The sequence below is a fragment of the Ailuropoda melanoleuca genome, chromosome 1 (genome assembly GCF_002007445.2).
Source record: "Ailuropoda melanoleuca isolate Jingjing chromosome 1, ASM200744v2, whole genome shotgun sequence".
NCBI classification, from domain to species: domain Eukaryota; kingdom Metazoa; phylum Chordata; class Mammalia; order Carnivora; family Ursidae; genus Ailuropoda; species Ailuropoda melanoleuca.
In genome coordinates, this window is record NC_048218.1 from 152,307,402 (window position 1) to 152,328,702 (window position 21,301).

Genomic DNA, 21,301 nt, shown 5'->3' on the forward strand with positions numbered 1-21,301 from the left:
AAAAGATCTTGGAATATAGTTTATATGTCTATCGGAGAGCGTTGTCTGGGTGATGGAGTCATCAGTGTCCCGGGGTGTACATCTTCATATTCTTCATTTCTTTCTCCCTCACGTTGTCTTTTACAGAAGCTCCATGTGATTGTCCATATCAGTAAAGCAATAACGTAGACCTCTTTGCTTTAGGCTCTGCATTCTGTCGAACCTGGGCTAAGGCTTCAGGGTCCCAAGAATAACTTCTAGACTTCTGCTTTGTGGAATGCAATTCACTAATTGAGAGTAATTGAAAAAAGATTATATTTAGGACCAAAGGATCATTTCTTTAGTTGGACTTGATAACTAATTCATACCTACAAAAGAAAATACTAGGGAGGAATTTCAATATAGACGCATATGGCTCAGGAAATGTCAGGATCGTATATAAAATAAGATGGGAGTTATCAACATATGGATTATAACTGATGCTATATTTGGGATGGATTGTCTAGAGAGAATATGTGGAGAAATAAACAGATCTCTGGGCAACCCTGAGAAATATTACATGTATTACTTGAAACGAAGAAAACAAAATTGTGTAGAAGCAAAGAAGCAGATGATGAGTTGGTACAAAAAACAAAGTGGAAGACAAGAAGAGAGGGTAGTTCACATTTGGGGTGATTGGAACAACTTTGAATGCTACTACAGAGTCTAGTAAAATAAAGACCACCAAAAATCTATTAGATGTAGAATCATGCAGATTATTGGTGATACTGTGGGAGGGGCCATGGAACCTAGTTTCTTGAAGTAAGATTGTAAAGAGGGCAGGATGTATTAGGCATTAGGAGATGGCACAGGGGGAATAAAAAGCACGGAATGTCCTATAAACTACCTGCAGTTTGGTGTGCTTAAGTATAGAAATACGACTGAAGGGCGCTATCCACAAACACAAGTTTTATCTAAGAAGACATTTTAGATTATGAAACTTTTCATAATGTGGGGCATTAGAGAGGGGTTTGTTTTCCTAACCTGGACAACGTCTAGTGTAGAGTTTTGTAATAGCCTGTGGTCCCTAGATCGGATAAGAAAGTATTAAATAGGGGCGCCTGGGTGGCATAGCGGTTAGGGCGTCTGCCTTCGGCTCAGGGCGTGATCCCGGCGTTACGGGATCAAGCCCCACATCGGGCTCCTCCACCATGAGCCTGCTTCTTCCTCTCCCACTCCCCCTGCTTGTGTTCCCTCTCTTGCTGGCTGTCTCTATCTCTGTCGAATAAAGAAATAAAATCTTTAAAAAAAAAAAAAGAAAGTATTAAATAAATTTTAAATTTATATGAGCTTGTGTGTTTGTTTATGCATGTGTTTTTTATTTAGGGAAAAGAACATATATCCAACTTTAATACAGGTCCAAAACCCCCAAAAGATAAATAGCCATTTATGTGGATATTTTCCAGAATCTCTGCTTGCAAAAGATTCATTGCTTTTCAACATTTTTTAAATCGGCTGAACCAAAATACGAGACTGTAATTATAACCTCCAGTATGTTCGTGTAGATCTGAAGTGTGAGAAACGACGCAGACTCTGATAGGGGCAAGGTAATTACAAGCAGCATACAGAATAAAATTGTGGGTATGAATGCCAAGAACTGAGAGAGCATGAACAAATGAGGCATCTAAAAATGAAATTAATTTAAAGGAATGAATGTGCTCAAAATAACAGGTAACAGGGGTTATGTTTCCCTGGACCCGTTTCTAGAAGAGTTGGTAAAGCATCAGTCTGGTGAACTATTACTTATTTTTGAAAACTGAAAATCCAAAATATATTGATTGAAAAGCAGTTTTATTTTCTTGGATTGTCACGATCTATATCATCCTCAACTTACTCCCTGGGGTTAACATAAAAAAATGTGATAATTTGGGAATAATCGTAATAAGATATGAAACAAACTTTGAAAACAAAGACCTTTTTCCCCCTATGTAAATGCAGATTTTTGAATATTAGAAAAATTAAGAGCTATCACATGTTACATATGGTTTCCCCTCTTTTACTCCATTTGAAATAGATGCTTAATATAACTTCACAGAGTAAACATCAATGAGTCCATTTACTATTAGGAAATTCACAGAGAGTAGGGTTCTGTAGTTGATCTCTGACTTTGGTTGTTTTTTTCTTTCATATATTTAGCTTAATTGTGCCAGATCTTAGTTCCTAGAATGAGAGTTTGAATCAAAGGCACGATGAAGGCTTAGCTCTAAACCTGTTGCTTATCTTTTCTCAGTTCTCTATCAATTCTATCCCAAATGTTTACAATTTGTTGAGCAAACCTTCCCCAGTGCTGTCTAACTTTTGCCCTGTTTCTTTTTCTTTAATTCTCTGGGCTCCTCTTCACTCCTTCCATTATTGAGCTTGGAGTTCCCCTGGTCAAACTTGGGCCCCAGTTTTCTCCTCTTTAATACATCTCTGGCCAAGAGATGACTTCCATGGTTTCAGCTACTGCCTCATGCTTATGGGAGACCTAAAATGACACCCCTCTTTAAAATATCTTTATTCAGGTTCCTGGGTGACTCCGTCGGTTAAGCAGTTAAGCTCAGGTCATGATCAAGTCCTGGGATCGAGTCACTCATCGGGCTCCCTGCTCAGTGGGAGCCTTCTTCTCCCTCTGCTTCTTCCCTCTGTTCCTGCACTCTTTCTCTCAAATAAGTAAATAAAATCTTTAAAATAAAATAAAATATCTTCATTCAATTTCCTGTTTCAGTCACTTTCAAATAAATCTTATTTATTACTGTCTTTGCTGCCCAAATTAATATTTTGATGGTGAAATTATAATGCCCTCCCACGGTTGCCTCCTACTCTTTTATGTTACAATCCACTTACCAGTCATAAAAACTAAAGTTATGTTTTATCTCTGTCTCTCTCTCTATTCTTTCTACCAGTATCTGTTATTATACAACATAATTCTTTATGCAGTCTCTCAAAATTCAAATTTAGCCCCTTACAGAAATAGAAGAGTATCTTATCTTTCTTTGTCATTCCTCAGCTTTTACTGAAACAGAGCTCTGCAAGCCGTGGGGGCTCAATAAATGCAGCACTTAGCAATTATTAGCAGCCCATTCTCAGATCTTATTTTTCAGATCTAAGATTGATTGGGTTTTGAGTGATAAAATTTGATTTTGGCTTCAGGGAATACTCATATAGTTATAATTTTATAGAAACATAGGAATAATGATTTCTAAACTAAATTCTATCTCTTCCTGATATTCTGTTAAACTGCATTATTAATTGGAAATTCTTATAGTCAGAAGATCCAGTAATTTCAGTAGCAATTTGGAAGGCTGCTGTCAGAAGTAAACAGCCAGAATGGGGCCTGAGAAGAAAGGAGCTATCATGAGTCAAATAATCAGGTATATTTCCGTATCATATACATTATTTTATTTAAAAGAAGTAGACTTAAATTGACTGTTAATTGCAATAGGAATAAGAATATGCATATAAAGTATTGCTTTAATTTTGAAGAGAGAGAAGATGGGCAAGAGGGATGGGAGGGGTTAGAGATATAAAACAAATTAGACCATTGTGTTTGCCAAAATGCGTTGAGAAATTTTCCTTTAAAAATTAAAGTGTCACTATCACAGATATGCTGTATTCTGTATTCTGTCAGATATTTAAGATATTTATGGTGGATACATGTCTCATAAGGGTTCTGAGCAGTTAATTTTGTTAGATTCAACATATCCCAAACTTCTTTGACCATAGAACTCTAAGGAATATTGATTAATTTCCTAGGAAACAAGTATGAAATAGAACCTGCTTTGGAAATATTATGTGAGTGTGTATGTTTGAGAGATGCTTCTTGTGGTTTCATAATGAAAGGAAATATAATGAAAGGACAACACCCATCAAGTGTGTTACCTTTGCCCTAAAACTTGGGCCACTTAATCGTTTAACTTGATAAACATTGTTTCACTTTTCATACAAATTGCCAAAATTGTGTTGTGTTACTTACGCATGACTTAAATTTCGTTAGATCTAAAATGAAATCTGTAAGCATTAAAACCTGAAGAACTCCAGTGTAGGTTACTACCTTTAACTTTTCCTGAGTGACATCTCACTTTTAGTTACTTTGGTAGATGGATAACCCTATTTACTAATCATTTCTGAGGTATGACAAAGTAAATTGGGGTTTTTCAAAATTTTATTCACTTCTAGTGTCATTTAATCTAACTCCTAAGGGATCAGTTTTGTTTAGTGAGATACTATGTACAAGGTCAAAACTGAGATTCCAAGAGAAATTATTTCCCATATTTGAGACCATATAGGCACCATATAGTGCATACTACTGAAGTAATTTCCTTAAAAATTATTATAATCTTATCTCATACTTTGAATCCCAAATGATGCTGTATGTAAATCTTTAAAACCAGTTGTTCGCGAAACAAAACCAGTACAAACGATAAAAGATTTTACAAATATTGGGCTTTTGTTACATATCTTCTTATGCTTCAAGATCATGATATGCCCCATGATGTATATAAGTGCAAGGAATTATAACTGATTATAATACAGAGCGACTGTATCTCATTTCCTTTTCCCTTGTGTTCCTGTGTATAAAATGGAAAGACGTTATTGTTCCTTTGTTTAAATGGTTTAAAAGAAGTCATGGAAAAGGATAAATGGCAGCACCATGATTGTATCTAGATTTCTCTAACTTGGGTCCACTGATTTTTCTCAATAGATTACATTTCAAAAATGTTGTCCCTGCACTTTGACAAAAACTCAGAGTAGATATATAACAAGGTGTTTTCCCAATGCCTAAGTATTTAAGTGGTTTATTCAGAAAGCTTACTTTCAATTTTAAAAAATAAATTTATATATTTAGATTTGATTTTATCTGTACTACTTGAATTTGTAGATATGTTATCACTAAAAGTATGCATTATTACTCTAAAGTTAATAGTTTCTATTAAATATTGAATCCTTTGGAGGGGTAACAGTGAGGAAAAGGTTTAGTTTTATCTCCTTAATACATAGAAACTGGAGCAAACCCTTTTCTTAATATCTAGTGAAATTTATCTTGATCTTATATCTTCCCATTATCATTTATCCACTGACTGGCTAATATCTGAAGAAATATGGGAGATACAGGAGGAAAATATTTTCTGTCAAATGTATGTATGGAATCCTCTATCTGGTTGCTATTCACCAAGTATTAGCTATCTCTCTAGAACTCTAACACAAAACACAGCTATTTCTTTATAACTTTGTAACACAGAAAAACTACTTAATTTATTAGAGTAAAAACTTCTGGGAATACTCATTAACAAAAGTTCGTATGTATAGTTATTTATAAAAAAATTTCTAAAGTGCATTAAATTACCCATCTTTCCCCCATTGAGTTGTTTTGGATGATCCTTAAGAAAATTCCAACATGCGATCAAAACATTTTTATATTTGTTATGAAACATATTTTACTAAATGATCAAGAGGCTAATAATAAAGTAAGGCCATTGTTCTTGAAGATGCCATCCTTCATCGATGTGCTTTTGCTGGCAAGGTAGCTCCGTGTACACACTGCGGGGAATTAAACCATATGCAAATCCTCTGCATGAAGCACTTTTTATATACATGCTTCCATCATCTCTTTTGGAAGATAACTTTCTCTTTGTTTCTCTCATGAGGTAAAAGAAAAGGCTTCATGAGAGTGAGGTCTGAAGGTTTTGCTTCTTGTATTAACTTAATGTGGTCTCGAGCCTGAGAAGTTTATTGGCTGACAAAGGGTCAGAACACCCATTTGTTTGATGGAAGGGGAGTCCAAGTTAAAGACTGTGTAATCTTAGGGATGAGCCTAGAAAACACTGATACCATTTGTCTCAAGCCTGGAGAGGCACCCTTCTAGTTCTGGGAACCAGAATATTTGGAAGATGGAAGCCTCTCACCTTCTGCAAGACTGAAAACAGGGAAATCACTAGATTATATAAGAAGTGGTCTGGTGAATGTCTCTTTCTCTCCCTGTCTCTCTGACATACACATTCTTTCTCTTTCTTGTTGTCCAGAAATTTCCTCAGCAAAGCAATGAAATAATCACTGTATGGTTGAACTTCAGAGGGCAAAGCATGCCTGATTCTGTGAGATCCTAAATCAGAAGCGTAGGAAGTAAACCTGTTGATTAACTTAGGATTTTTAAGAAAACGCATCTTGGAAAACACTTCGATCTTTTGGTTAAAATGTTTATGTTGGTACAGCTTTAAATCTAAGGTTTGGTGAAAAAGGTGTTTTATGAAACAGCACATTTTTCATCAGTATGAACTTTGTGATGCTTTTGTACTCAACTGTGGCCCTTTTAAAAAAAATTCTCTCCACTTTTCTGTAGGGTGTTCCAAACACCAGATATAATGGATTCCAATGGTATATATGTCAGCTATACTGATAAGAAAAACCAAATAAAGCTAAGCTCTAGTAGGGAGTTCCACAGTATGAAGGCATCTTCTCATCTTGTTCACTCTTACAGAGTAAGCCACCAGTCTTGTGTTGATGAATATAGTCCCATTACCATCCTTAGCCCTATATTTGGTAGGACTCAACAGTAAACACTTATGAGAAAGTGGGCATGGTCAGGTTGGGAGTAGGGTGCTGGCCTCGTGCCTACCCATTCAGCTATTGAGTACCTCTTGGCTTGGAGCTTGCAGTTTTGGGAGAGTCCTCTGTTTGTGGCTTGGGAAATAAGCTGATGGGAAAAGGAAATTGACTTACCTGCCTCCACTCAGGACACAACACATTCGTTTCATGCCTGGTGAGAAAGGGACCCTGGAGGGCCAGACACACATGCACTGAACTACAACAGAGGGCCCCCATTATGCCTCTGAAGGTCTATCATCTCTCAGCAAACAAATAGAAGACACTGAGACTGTTTGAAAGAAACTGCAAAAGATAAAGTGTTTTGTATTTCATTGACTTTGGTACTTTTCCTTGCTCTTTGAACAAGAATCCCAGCATTTTCATTTTGTACTGGGATCCACAAATTATGTAACCAGCCATGGGCATGGTTGTTAAGTTTTAAGTATGGTTTTACATTTAATACATTTTATTGTGTGTTAGATAATAATAAAAAGTGTCCAGATCTACCCAAACTTTTAAGAGTTTCTTCCCTACCTCCGTAAATCAAGAGTCTAAAAAAGAATTTTGGTATCTGGGTGGTGTGGGGTGGGAAGATGGAATCAGGACAGAGAAAGAACCGATCAACAGCAGCACAAGACAAAGTGAGGGGAGTGCTGTAACTGGCCTACCATGAAGTTTACTGATTTTGTTAGTATTTGGGGACATTGGTAAGTGAGGGTGAAAAGCCAATGGCTGAGTCACCAGGCAGATTCACAGCGGTATGTCACGGATAGCTTTTGATTATCGTAGGGCAGTTTGCCCTGACGTACATGAACATTCCTTGAGTAAATGCCCACCATAGGAGAAACAGTGTGAGGCTTGTGCTAGTGGAGGTGACTGGCATCAAAAGAGTGGTTGGCATAAACACGGAGAGTACTTAGAATATATATATGAATATATACTAATGTTATGGAAAGTCTGGAATTGGAAAGAGGAACACTCATTTCATTTGGCTAGAGACTTTTTAAAAATATATTTATTTGAGAGAGAAAGAGAGAGCATGAGCAGAGGGGAGGGGCAGAGGGAGAAGCAAGCTTCCCACTGAACAAGGAGCCTGATGCGAGACTCAATCCCAGGACGTTGGGATCATGACCTAAGCCGAAGGCAGAAGCTTAACTGACTGAGCCACCCAGGCACCCCAGGCTAGTGATATTTTTAAATTTTGTCAGGTCTTCATCTGGGTTGAAACTTCACATCAGGTGTGGCAAAGAAAGAATTAATTGGGACATAGTTGAGGGCTGGGTTACATTGATTAGGCTTCTAGACTGGAACATTATAAAATATCTTCCCTAAAACCTTTTGTGTTTTTGTAATAGTGGTTGTAATAGCTACCTTGAAAAGAAAGGAATTGTGTTAGATTCATTACAGTGTTGCCCAACATGAACGTAAGGAGATTGGTTTTGAAATCTAATAAAAACTTTACGGACTCCAGGCATTCGAGAGCCTTGTTTGCCATAGAAAAGGAGACCCCTGAGTTTGGCTTGCTTTCTGTTGCTTGAACCCTGAATGTATCTTTCTCCATTTCTCTGTTGTAGGAGAGACTTGAGTAAGCATATTTTTATTTAAGCAGTATTTTAATAGTTTTGCTTATATTTTGAGTCAAATTATGCTTTCTTTAAGTGCTTTATGTTTGTTTTTTGAGTGATCTCTGTGTCTTTACCTAATCAGAATTTGGTAGGTTTTAAGATTTTATGATCCTACAGATAATGAGCTTTCAAAAATATTAAGTTTAAATAAATATGCAGAAAATGCCATTCTGTTAACTCCAAATAGCACAGGTGATATTAAATTAGATTTCAGTTACTGAGAGAAAGAGGACAACAACTTTAAAAACCTAAATTTTATACATAACTCATTTAATAGATTTTCATAAATAAAGGACTTGGCTTATTTAACCGACTTATTTTAGCTAAGATAAAATATGATCATTCTATAGATGGCACTGTAAGGGTTACCCCACATTGAAAGCTACATATATACATATATATATATATATATATATATATATTTTAAGTCAAAGTATGTCTTTGGCAGGACCCATCTACTAGTTATTAGACTGGGTAGCTGGAGAAAGTCAATCCAGTTCCTAAATATTTTTTCATCCTGTGTTTAAGCTTCAAATACCTAACAGTGGGTAAATGGGAACAACTTTCATTCTGTGAGTTTTTTTAAAGCTTGAGCAATACATACTGGAAAAAACGGATTTTGATAGGAGAAGCATGAGGGAAATGGGCAGATGGAATTTTGCCACAAAGGGGGAGAAAGACCAGAGAAAGAGACAGCAAAGCTGACTGAAAACCAACTGCCTACCTCATAATTTCCCCTTCAACTCAGAAAGTCAGCTGACAACACTTTCATGATGTGTTCATTCCTATCCTTCTGAGACAAAATATTATAATCCACCAGGGGCCCTCTTAATCACTGCCTGATATACTTTATGAAGCAAATACTCTAATCTCTCTCAAAAGGACTAGAGGAAATGAAATAAAATAACCCACCAAGTCCACTTTGAGATTAGTGTCCTTTTAGTTTTTAATTAAAAATGTCGTGTGGAGTGAGATTATATGAACCCCCTTCTCAATTAAAATGTACAAGTATTACTTAATTAGGTAATGAATGACTTTAATATCCCACAAAGCACTCATGCATGCATATCCATAGGCTACTTTTGAATCCGACTTTCTGGTTTAATAACAGGAGTCCCCGAACACGTCTTTCAGTGATTCATGTCTCTGCAGAGTTGTGAAAAACGAAGTCAATTCAGTGGAAGTCTTTGGGACCTACTGCCTGCTTCATTCTGTAGATAAAGCAATCTCACTGTGTGGGTTATGAACATACTTCAGCAAGTCAGTAAACACTCTGAAAGTGTGCAAAATTTTGTGTGTTTTTACTTGTGTTTTGGGAGGTTGTATACACTTCATCAACCACTTACAATGATTCACAGCTAAAACTTTCATAACTGCTGTATCAGGGTTTCTCGATCCTAGCACTATTGACATTTTGGGCTGGAGATTATATCTATTTATATTTGGGTTATGAAGCACTCAATTTTGAGACAAAAATCTGGACTTTAACTTTAGTTCCATGGTTTTAAACTATGTGACGTTGAAAATGTCCTGGAGGGCCTTCATATCATCATGGGTAAGAGATTATTAGTATTAATTAGCCCGTTCTCATAGATTAGTAGCATCAACTATGATCATGGGCATGGAAGTACTGTGTAAACTGTAGAGTGGTGTTGAAATACACAGTGGTATCATTAACAAACTGTAAAGAGTAGCAGAAAAGGTGAATTGTGTTCTTCAAAACAATTAGTGGAAGGAACCCCAAGTAGAGTGTGCTTATTTCTCAATGTGCTCGAAGTGATCCGCGCACTCCTCAGTATATTTATTTTATTTCATCCTTTTAAATTCACATTTTGTGTATGTTTTGTACAACTAGAATATATTAATACAGTATTCCAAAAATATAATTCTTAAGTAAGACAAATCAGATATTGCCAGTATATGCTCAAAAGAATTTTAACAATATTCCTGTGAGTAAAAAATTCTGGAAAACTATACTCTGGAGAGAAAAATGAGGGCTTTGTGGCTTTGGGAGCACTTTTTTTTTTTTTACTTACTTCTTTCTATGACTATACATGATTGTATTAGCCTCTAAGAGATTAAACTAGAGGTTCTTAGGCTGCCTGATGATCTAAATTACGTGCAGAAGTCTTTTAACATTGGGCTGTCAGAGCACAGTCCTAACTTTGCCTAATCTGAGTTTCCAGGGTGGGACACGATGTCCCTGGGTGATTCAGACATGCGAATGTGTAGAGAAGTCAACGCTCAGTGGTTAATAAGCTAGCTATAGATTAATATCTTTACAAGTTTTGCAAATATAGGCCAGAGTATATAGGAAGACTTCCTGGGCAAAGAAGTGATGCAAATAGGAATGTGGGAAGAAAATCTTATATTTCTTAGTTTTTCTAGGACAAACGCTGATCTAGGTATTTCTCTTTATAACTTCAACCGCTGTTTTAAATATATATCTATATCTATATATAGATATAGATATAGATATATATAGTGTCCTCTTTGCATGTAAGCTATAAATTTGCAAATATTTGAGAATTAGAAAATGCTAGGAGTTACAGTTTCTATTTCATTATTCTTTGTAGCATTTGATCTCTACCGAAGAACTATTTTCTAGCTAGTGCACAGAATTCTACAGCATGGCAGTTCCTGCAGTTCTGAGAATCAATGTTTAACGAAGGGAAAACAGCCTGCTAAGCCTGGAAACCCACAGGAAACGTGTTGTTCCCCTGTATTTGCAAGGCATTAATAAAAAATTCTTGAAAAGCTGTCTCTCACCTCTCAATCTTTCTCCATTCCTCTCATATAAAAAGTAGAAACCATTCCTTCTTTTGAGCCTCATCAGCTTGCTGTGATTTTTTGGGTACACAACCTGCTGCCATTTAGCTTCCTACCTCTGAGGATAGGCGAGCAGTGTCACTTTTGATTCCAGAGCCAGGCCCTCTGATAATGACGGATAAAAAGACTTTCTGGGTAACTGTAGTTCAAGGCCAGGATTTTCATGTATCTGGCCAAATAGCTAACAAATCTGTAGGCCAGTAGTTTCCTATAGATTTGCATTATTTTACAGATGAAAACAGTTGGCGGAGGATGTGTGTTTGCTGTTCAGTTGAAGAATATTCTGTGTTATCTGTGGAGATAAGAGAAATAAAGGTGAAATGGATTATACAAGCAAAAGGCTTGAGAGCTGTGTGGACAGAGATAAACAGCACATGCCTGGGGTAAGAAGGGCTGGAAGGTGTTATGGGTTGAATTGTGCCATTTGCCCTTTGTTATTTGCCAAAAGCCTGCAGACTGTGTATCAGAATACTTTTTTTAATTTTAATTTTTTTTATTTTAATTTTTAATTGAAGTGTGGTTATATTAGTTTCAAGTATGACAGTGATTTGCTAGCAATATACATTATCAGTAGAATATTATCTATATTATATCTGTATGTATTTTATATACCTATATTTACTACATATATTTACTATATACCTGTATATCTGTTGAATATAAATATATAAAGGGAGAGAGAAAGAGATCGGTTTGTTATGAGGAATTAGTTCATGTGGTTATGAAGGCTGAGAAGTCCCATGATCTGTTCTCTGCAAACTGGAGACCCAGGAAAGTCTAAGTTCCAGCCTAAGTCTGGCTGTCTGAAAATTAAGAAGGCTGATGGTATAGTCCAAGTTCAACAGTAGGAAGACCTATATCTGGCCCAAGCAGCCTGGCAGAGAGAGAGAAATCAAACCTTTGTTCTGTTTGGGACTTCAATATGCTGGATGATGGCCGCTCACGCTGGGGAGGGAGATCTATTTTACTTAGTCTCCTAATTCAGATGCTAATCTCTTCTGGAAGCCCTCTGATAGACATACTCAGAAGTAATGTTCAGTGAGATATCTGGGCATCCCATGGCCTAGTCTATTGAAATATAAAATTAACCATCACACCCTGAGATTCCTATGTTGGAGTCCTCAACCCTGGAACCTCACAGTGTGGCCTTATTTAGAAATAGGATCAATGCAGTTTTAATTAGTTATAATGAGGTCATCCTGGAGTCGGGTGGGCCCCTAATCTGGTAAGACTGGTATTCTTATAAAAAGGGGAAATTTGGTTACAGACACACACAGACACAGGGAGAACGCTAGGTAAAGATGAAGGCAGAGAACAGGGTGAGGCAGAATGCAAAGATTGGCACAGATTGCCCGCAAATCCCCAAAAGCTGGGGCGTGGAACAGATGGTCCCTCACAGTCCTCAGAAGGAACCAACTCCACGGCCTTGAAGTTCCAGCCTCCAGAAAGGAGACAATAAATTTCTGCTGTTTAAGGCACACACTTTGTGGTGCCTTGTTATTGCATCCTGAGCAAAGAATGCCGAAGGGCTTAGACACCAAGTATTCATGAATAGGAGAAAGGAGCACAGGAATGACCAGGATGTCCTTGTACCCTGTCCTAAATGTGTTGACATATCCCATCTCTCCATTAATCAGTAAGCTGTATGATTCAACCATTTTAATTCGGTCTTTAAGTCTTTCTGTTCCATGATATCTGAATTAGCTTGCCTGGCAGTGTTCCCAATGGCTTTCTACCATATCAACTCAATTTCCCAAACTGACAAGCCCTTTACAGCCCCACCTCCAGTTTTTAGGCACTTCTCACTGTGATGTGTGGATCTTTAAGAGAAATGGAGATTCTTTCTGCTATCATTTATTTTATAGATTGTATAATCAATATTTCCCATAGCCCTTATACTCTGCTTGTTTCTCATTTTATTTTTGGGTTGTGATTTTATTTTAAGAAATATTTCAAGTGTTTCTGAAAGCATCGATTCACTACGATGAAGTCTGTGTTTTTCCAAAAAAAAAAAAATCATTTTACGCGATGATAAAAATCTGTGTTAAGTCTTAACTCCACGTTAGAGTTTGACACTAACTAAAAAAATTTTTAAATCTTAAAATGCAGTCAATAAGAAGCCCAGAAGCCCTGAGAAATATGTTTTGTGAGGAATACTCTGTATTTGCTTACGGGAAGTGACGTGTTCAGAGGAACTCCTGATTGAACTGATTTTCAAGATTTGCCTGACTGCATTTGTAGACTCGTTGTTTATTATACCTGCAAATTCCCTTTAGGGATTTAGGTTTATATATGCCTCTGCTCTTTTATATTTAACTGTTCACAAGGCTAAGAGGGGTATCATTTGGTGGTTTGCTTCTTATTTATAATTGGAACTCTCTGGAGGCAGGGGTCAAATTAACTCATGAGTTCGATTTTTAGCAATTTACCTTTCCACCGCTTATTTCTTCCCATAAGTAGGAATTTACATTCAGGCATGCTATTTCAGGAAGGGATAATGGAAGCAAACAGCCTGATTGTTGATGAAACAGAGCATGATTCAGTAAAGAGCAGAGGGTGAAATATACCCTTCTCTAGTGGCCAAAAGACTTTGCATTGCAGAAATAAAGCAGTGATTAATTCATTTATTTCTTAAAACTGGCTTTGCTCTGGCTACTTATGAATTTGTAGTCTAGTCATTTGCAAAAGGAAATTTTGCAAATCAACTGGTAGCATGTTGGTTGAACACTTGAGGCCAAGAGACTGTTTGAAATCCTGGCTTTAGCCACAGCACCTCTATGACCTTAGGCCGATGATTTAAGGACGTAAGTGGGCCCCATATTTCCCATCCATGAAATGAGGGTCAGAAGAGCACCAGCCTATAGGAATATTATAAAGATTAAATGAGATGACACATAGAAAACTCTTAGCACACTGTCCTGCATGTTGAAACTGCTTTACACCAGGGACCTTGTGTTAATTTTTATTTTCTAATATTTAGTTCAGTTTTGCATTTTTTTTTCTCTTTTTAAGTGAGGCATGTGGATTAGAGATGTCAAATATTGGCCCTTGAGTAGAAGCTTCCACAATGTACTTAGGAAGAAAATACATAAGAGATTATTTCACTCTCCTAGGGAATGCAGTGGGTACATGGTCAGTGCACAAGACAGGCACTCACTCCAATGTGGAGAGTCTGGGAAGGTTTTCTAGATCATCACAAAAGCTCAGTTAAATGCAGTCAGGAGTTAGAAGGAAACAGCTTGAGCAAAGAGAGAAAGCCACATAACAGCACATAAGTAACCCCAAATTGCTGGATTCCAGAAAGTAAAATACAAAATGGAGAGAACAGGAAATGGATCTAGAGAGGTCCCTCCTGGTGACGCCATTCTCCTGAGCTTGTGCTTCTGCTCTGAATGACAGAGATGACATGAAATCCTTAAGCTGCGCTGCCCCATGGCGCTCTCTGTGTGAGGTGTGGAGAGTGGACTTAGGGAAGCCAAAGCAGAGACAAACATACGCTCGTCGGAAGAGATGCTGACCATTTGTATTGCGGCAGCCACCGTAGAGGTGAAGGCGAGGCGGTGTGAAAAAGGTTCAGGAAGCAAAGCAGGCAGGACTGGGTGATTGGCAGGAGTGTGGGGAGTAAGGCACAGAAAGACTGAGGATGAATCCAGTTTTCTGGGTTGAGTAATAGGGTGCATGGCGCTGCTCTTTACTGAGGTGGGGAGCGGCAGGAGCAGGATAAAGAGTGGGTGGGACGGGGGTGGGAAGCAATGATGACGTGTTGACTTTGGCACCTTTCCTTATGAGATAACCAGGAGTATATATGGATCTGAGCATGAGGGTCGTAGACTTAAACCAAAGAAATGGAAGAGCTTGTTATGCCATATGTCAATTCACCAGTCTCTAAGAGGAAATCGTCCTTTCATGTATACATGGTACTTAAAACTCAAAGCAGGGGGTGCCTGGGTGGTGCAGTCGTTAAGCGTCTGCCTTTGGCTCAGGGCGTGATCCCGGTGTTTATGGGATCAAGCCCCACATCAGGTTCCTCCGCTATGAGCCTGCTTCTTCCTCTCCCACTCCCCCTGCTTGTGTTCCCTCTCTCACTGGCTGTCTCTCTCTGTCAAATAAATAAATAAATAAATAAATAAATAAATAAATCTTTAAAAATAAATAAATAAATAAATAAATAAATCTCAAAGCAGATGAAAGTGTTGAGCTTTATAGTCAAGATAACTGTCATGTATTGATGGTTGTGCCTTATACTAGACTTCTCTGCTAATTCTGTTTATTTATTACTGTTTTATCTACTGGACATATCTATTATTTCTATTCATTTTAGTTAAAGATTTTCTTAGTTATTTTTATAGCTTTGTTTACAGATTTCTTCTTTTTATCTTGTTTGCTGGAGAGCCTGAAGAATTTCATCTAAATAATCTTTTTAAAACAAATTATACATTCAGTTAAACCCAACACACACACACACACACACACACACACACACACACTTTAAACAGGCTCCACACGCAGCGTGGAGCTCAGTGCAGGGCTTGAGCTCACCACCCTGACATTGAGACTTGAGCTGAGATCAAGAGTCGGAGGCTTAACCAACTAAGCCCCCCAGGTGCCCCTAAGCCCAAAGTACTTTTACAATGTACTTAAGCTTTACCAGATACTGAAAGGGATGGTTTAAGAAATAAAAGATAAAATTTAAAAATAAAATATAAAATATAAAATACAAGACACTTAAAATTTTTCAATTGTCACCTTCAATTATTTTAAACCTCTTTTCCTTCCAACTTTCTGGTTGCTTGTATGAAAAGTTCAATCTACTTAATATTAGAAATTATAGTAGCTCCATCACTGGCTAGACTTGTGTTTTAAGAAACTTGGAAAACAGAGGTACAGAATCTGCCTTCTCTCACTTCTCCTCTGTTCTCCTTTATCTGGCTCTAGCTTCCTGGAATTTGGGATAAGAAGGAAGGGTTGGGGCTATCCTGCATCACTGGTTTTCTCTTCTGTTTTTGGTCTCAGTCTGCTTTGGTCTTGCTCTGTTTTGCTCTGTCTTTATCTCCTTCTGATGGATTGTGCTGAAATGTCCTACCATGATATGCATGGTTCTCTTGTAGTCGGGTTTTGCTTTCCTTAGTTTCTTCCATGGAGCAGGCATGTCTTCTTTCAGCCTCCATACAGTCTGTCTTTATCATCCATAAGATTCATGGGTGGGATTGTCTTACTCAGCCTCTTACTTCTCGAGAAGAATGCAACTTTCTCCTCCTCTGTAACTTCCATGATCATTCACATGGAACCACAACACTGAGTTTCTTTTTTTGTGTTCTCCGAAATGGAAGTTTTGGTTGCCCCCATTTAATTCCCAGGTTTATGTCACTATGATTTCTTTGCCTGCTGGCATTGGCTGTTCAATGGGCTTCTGTCTCCTGGAAGACATATGTCAGTCTTGCGTTCACATCTTCCCCCAAAACACATGACGAGATGCATGATGAAGACTCAACAACTCTGCCATGTTCTTCCCTTTGCTCCCAGTGACAGCAGCATGATGCACATACTCAGTGTGCAGCTAGTGGAGCTCTGGTTAGGGAGGAATAAAAGGCTCCTCTCTTTGCGGTCTCTCTCATCTTTTCAAGTACTTTTCTGGAATGCACTCTCAATTCACCTTTGGAAAGAGTGGCATCACCATCAACTCTATACTTCACACGTGGTGCTTTACTCAGATCTCAGTTCTCTCGTCTTACCCCACATCCACATGGTTCCCTTGTTCCTTTCTCATATACTGATAGGAAGGGAACGGTTGGTGGCAGAAGTGCCAGTTTTGCTGTCTCTTAAAATGACCTTGGAAGATGTCTGGCTCCATTGTTGGTTGCTTTCTTTAAAATATAGGGTGTTTGTTTTAGAATGTATGTTTCTTTATCCTAAGCTTTGAGCCTTAACCACAATTCCAGGATAACAGGAAATGTTCCATTCAACACCCTGTTACCAAATTTAACACTAAAACAAACTTAGTAGGAGTTGAGGAAAGAGCTATTTAAGGACCCTCATATAGACGATAAATCTCCAGCCCTTCAAGGATACCCTCCCTGAGGAAACCACATCCACTTGACCAGACGAGTCAGATGCTCATAGGGAACTCTGTTAATGAAAAAGTTTGGCAAAGACGTTTTTAGAGACAACAGAAAATCAGAGGAACTTCCGTGGAAAGGTAAATAGCTTAGGAATTGGGCTATTACTCAACTGCCTTGTGAGCAAGTTGCTTTAATTCCTTGATCTTTGTGGCCTTTCTCTGGAAAGAGAGAAAAATTTTTAGATGATTTTAAAATTCTATAATTCTAGGACTCAGATTTATGATTCTAATGACTTTCTAAATGGAATATGGAGGATGAAGGTAGACTTTATTAAAGTTCACCTCTGAATAGCCACATGGGGCAGTTCTTTCCATTCTTTCAGAGTGGGATTTCATCATAGTGATTTGGCTAAACTTGGAGTTAAATTAGTCCGGGCCAGATTTCTCCAATCCCTGTAGGACACAGAGACCTTAAGTGAGTGGTCACTTGCAGTATCTTTAACAAGCTGAAACAGCATTGAGAGATGGCTAATCTACACAGAAGGGTAAACCACACACTAAGGAAATCTCGTTAATAAGTAAGTAGCAAGCAATAATAATAACTGTTTCTAAAAGTCACATGGAATCAAAAGAGATAATCTATCAAGGTTGTACTAAATTTTTATCTGTAACTATATGCACATACAAACAGGTATGTCTGTGTACATTTCGATATTTATGTCTTTCTACATCTATGTTCATATTTATACCCTGAATTTGGGATTCTAGCCTTTTTGAAGTAACTAATTTTACTGTCTTTACAACCTTTCTTTCTTAAAGAAACAGAAAATACGTACTCTTACCAATATAGTCTATAGCACCTGATATGAAAATGAGACAGAAGTGGATGTTGGAAAAGAGATGTATATTATGACAATAAAATATTTTGGTAAAGATAAAAAAATAGAATTAGTAAAAGAAAAAAAATACTATATAGTATAATTCAGAAGAGAAAACAATGTCCAGTAGTACTATTTGTACAAAGCAATATTTCTATACATGCATATGTATTTATATACATATATATTTGTATATATGTGTATATAAAACTATGTGTGTGTGTGTATATATATATAGACTAATAACATTTTCCTTGTCAAATTGACTACTTTTTTTCAGGCTTATAGAGGTTAGTAATAATACATGAAAAATATGTATCTTAGGACATTTCTAGTTAAAGTTATTGTCAACTTAAATCCTTTAAGAGTAAAGTGGCAACAAGTATCAAGGACCTTAAATATGTCTTTACACTTTGACCTAGGAATTTCCCCTCTAAAACATCATCTTAACACATTAGTCATAAAATGGGCAAATATTTATCTTGAAGGATGTTTATTGGAATATTTTTTTGTGATATGGATAATTGGAAAAATGTTATCTAAAGATACAATGAGACATTTATGGTTATTTATATGATCATTATGTTGTAGAGTATTTGCATAAGCTAAATAGTCACAATATTTTGTAATTGAATAAAAAGTTACCCCCAAAAAATAAACACATGGTCCCAGCTCTGCATTAAAAAGAACCCCAAATCATAGAAAATTATTATATCTCCAAAAAAACAGTGGGAGAACATAGACAAAAAAGTTGACAGGCATTATCTATCATTGGTAAGAGTCAGGGTGATTTTTATTTTTATTCTTTGTGAAAATAAGCAGTCCTTCCTGAACTGACAAGATAAAGATGGAGAGAAAAATTCAGTCATATAGAAACTCAAGATATCTTATACTGACATTTAAAATAAAAATGTTACTTCCTCATATCATGACACCTCATATTCATATAGTAATAGTTTAAAAGGGCCTCCCATAGTCATCATTTCATTTATTCTTCACAGTATCTGCTAGGAAAATATAATATTCCTTGGTTTATAGCTGAACATAAAGAGTCTGGGTGATAAAGTGAGAAATTATTTCCTTTTTTAAAATAAGATTTTATTTATTGAGAGAGAGGGAGTGAGACAGGGCATGAGGAAGCGGCGGAGCAGAGGGAGAGGGAGAAGCAGACTCCCTGCTGAGCAAGGAGCCTGACGCGGGGCTCAATCTCATGACCCTGGGATCACGACCTGAGTCAAAGGCAGATGCTTAACCTGATTGAACCACCCAGGCACCCCAAATTAATTTGATAATACATTCACTGTAATGCTGAGAAAAGGCATTTCCATAGGAGGCACTGATTTTTGAAATTGTTAAAATTTCCCCTCCAGATATAAATGAAAAATAGACTTCAGTAGTGCCAAAAGGAATATATAAACAAATAAATCGTGAGAATGACTATATATGTATGATGTGTTTGTATATCCTAATCAACACTTGTACTGTCATACTGTTTTTTGCAAGCAAAGAACAAAATTCTATCTTTTGTCCCAATGTTGTAGAAGATAATTTTGACAAGCACAAGATTTGACAATAGTAAATGTAAACTCTTTCATCCTTCTCTATCTCCTTAATCATTCCCGTCATGCCTAACCCAAGCTACTCATTTCTCTTTTATATTTAATCTTATTCTCAGGCAAGGACTCAGCTCATTTAGCCTTCTGATGTTGTAAGAAGGAAAGGGGCTGACTCCCATTCAGGTTTGTTCTTCTTACTAAGAAACCTCTGTGCTTTTCTGTCTTTGACTTTCTATTAAAACATCTTTCTGCACCCTCATATCCACTGTAACTTCTGGGGATAAGGATGATGTAAAACATCTTCTTTAACAGAAAGTAGGTATTTGTCATTCCATTCACTCATTCGTTTAATATGGCAAAGGTTTACTGAGCAGTATTGGGTACCAGGCATTGTACTCCCCATAGACAGTGATCTTAAAAAAGCGATGGAAATATCTACCCTATGGAGCTTCATTTGGGGGGTGGGCAAGAAACAAGGAAATTCAGTAAAATGCATAGGAAATTAGATCAGTTGAAAGGAGAAAAATAAATCAGGGGAGAGTTAAATAATGTGAGCTTACATTTTGCATAGGTTAGCCTGAAAAGGTCTCACTAAAAATGTGACATTTCAGTCAAGACCCAAAGGAAATATGGGTATAAGCCACAGGATAAGTGGAGGAAAGGATTCAAAAACTTTATTTATTCCTTAAATATTTATTGCGCTTGCTTACTATTATATTTTATATTTCAGTCAAGACCCAAAGGAAATATGGGTATAAGCCACAGGATAAGTGGAGGAAAGGATTCAAAAACTTTATTTATTCCTTAAATATTTATTGCATGCTTGCTTACTATTATATTTTATATTTCAGTCAAGACCCAAAGGAAATATGGGTATAAGCCACAGGATAAGTGGAGGAAAGGATTCAAAAACTTTATTTATTCCTTAAATATTTATTGCATGCTTGCTTACTATTATATTTTATATTTCAGTCAAGACCCAAAGGAAATATGGGTATAAGCCACAGGATAAGTGGAGGAAAGGATTCAAAAACTTTATTTATTCCTTAAATATTTATTGCATGCTTGCTTACTATTATATTTTATATTTCAGTCAAGACCCAAAGGAAATATGGGTATAAGCCACAGGATAAGTGGAGGAAAGGATTCAAAAACTTTATTTATTCCTTAAATATTTATTGCATGCTTGCTTACTATTATATTTTATATTTCAGTCAAGACCCAAAGGAAATATGGGTATAAGCCACAGGATAAGTGGAGGAAAGGATTCAAAAACTTTATTTATTCCTTAAATATTTATTGCATGCTTGCTTACTATTATATTTTATATGAGGGATATTATGGGAAACCGTCTAGACAGATCTTGTCTCCCTTGAACTTGAAATTGAGATTTTAATACAGTAGAAATAAGTCTCATCTTTCAAATCTGGTCGTTGATTTGGTCAACCTCCAATTAATAGTGCTGTTTGGCTTTAGAAATGCCTTAAAAAGTGTATTTAAAAAGAAAGCTAAAATTAGAATTTAGTGAATAAGGATTTAACTGGTTTAACTAGAGATTATGCTTCAAAACCAAAGTCAAAATACTTTAGTGAGGTGGTGAGGTGGGGTGGGGCAGGAAAAAAACACACACAACAAATGCTGACCAGGGAGTCCGTGGCCTTGGTTACTAACACCAGCTCTAACTGTAGCCAGGTTCTATGAAAATGCTGACTGGTCATTTCGGGAGGCGGTACTAGTTGGCTCTGGCGATCAGTTAAAAAGAAAAATCTAGGA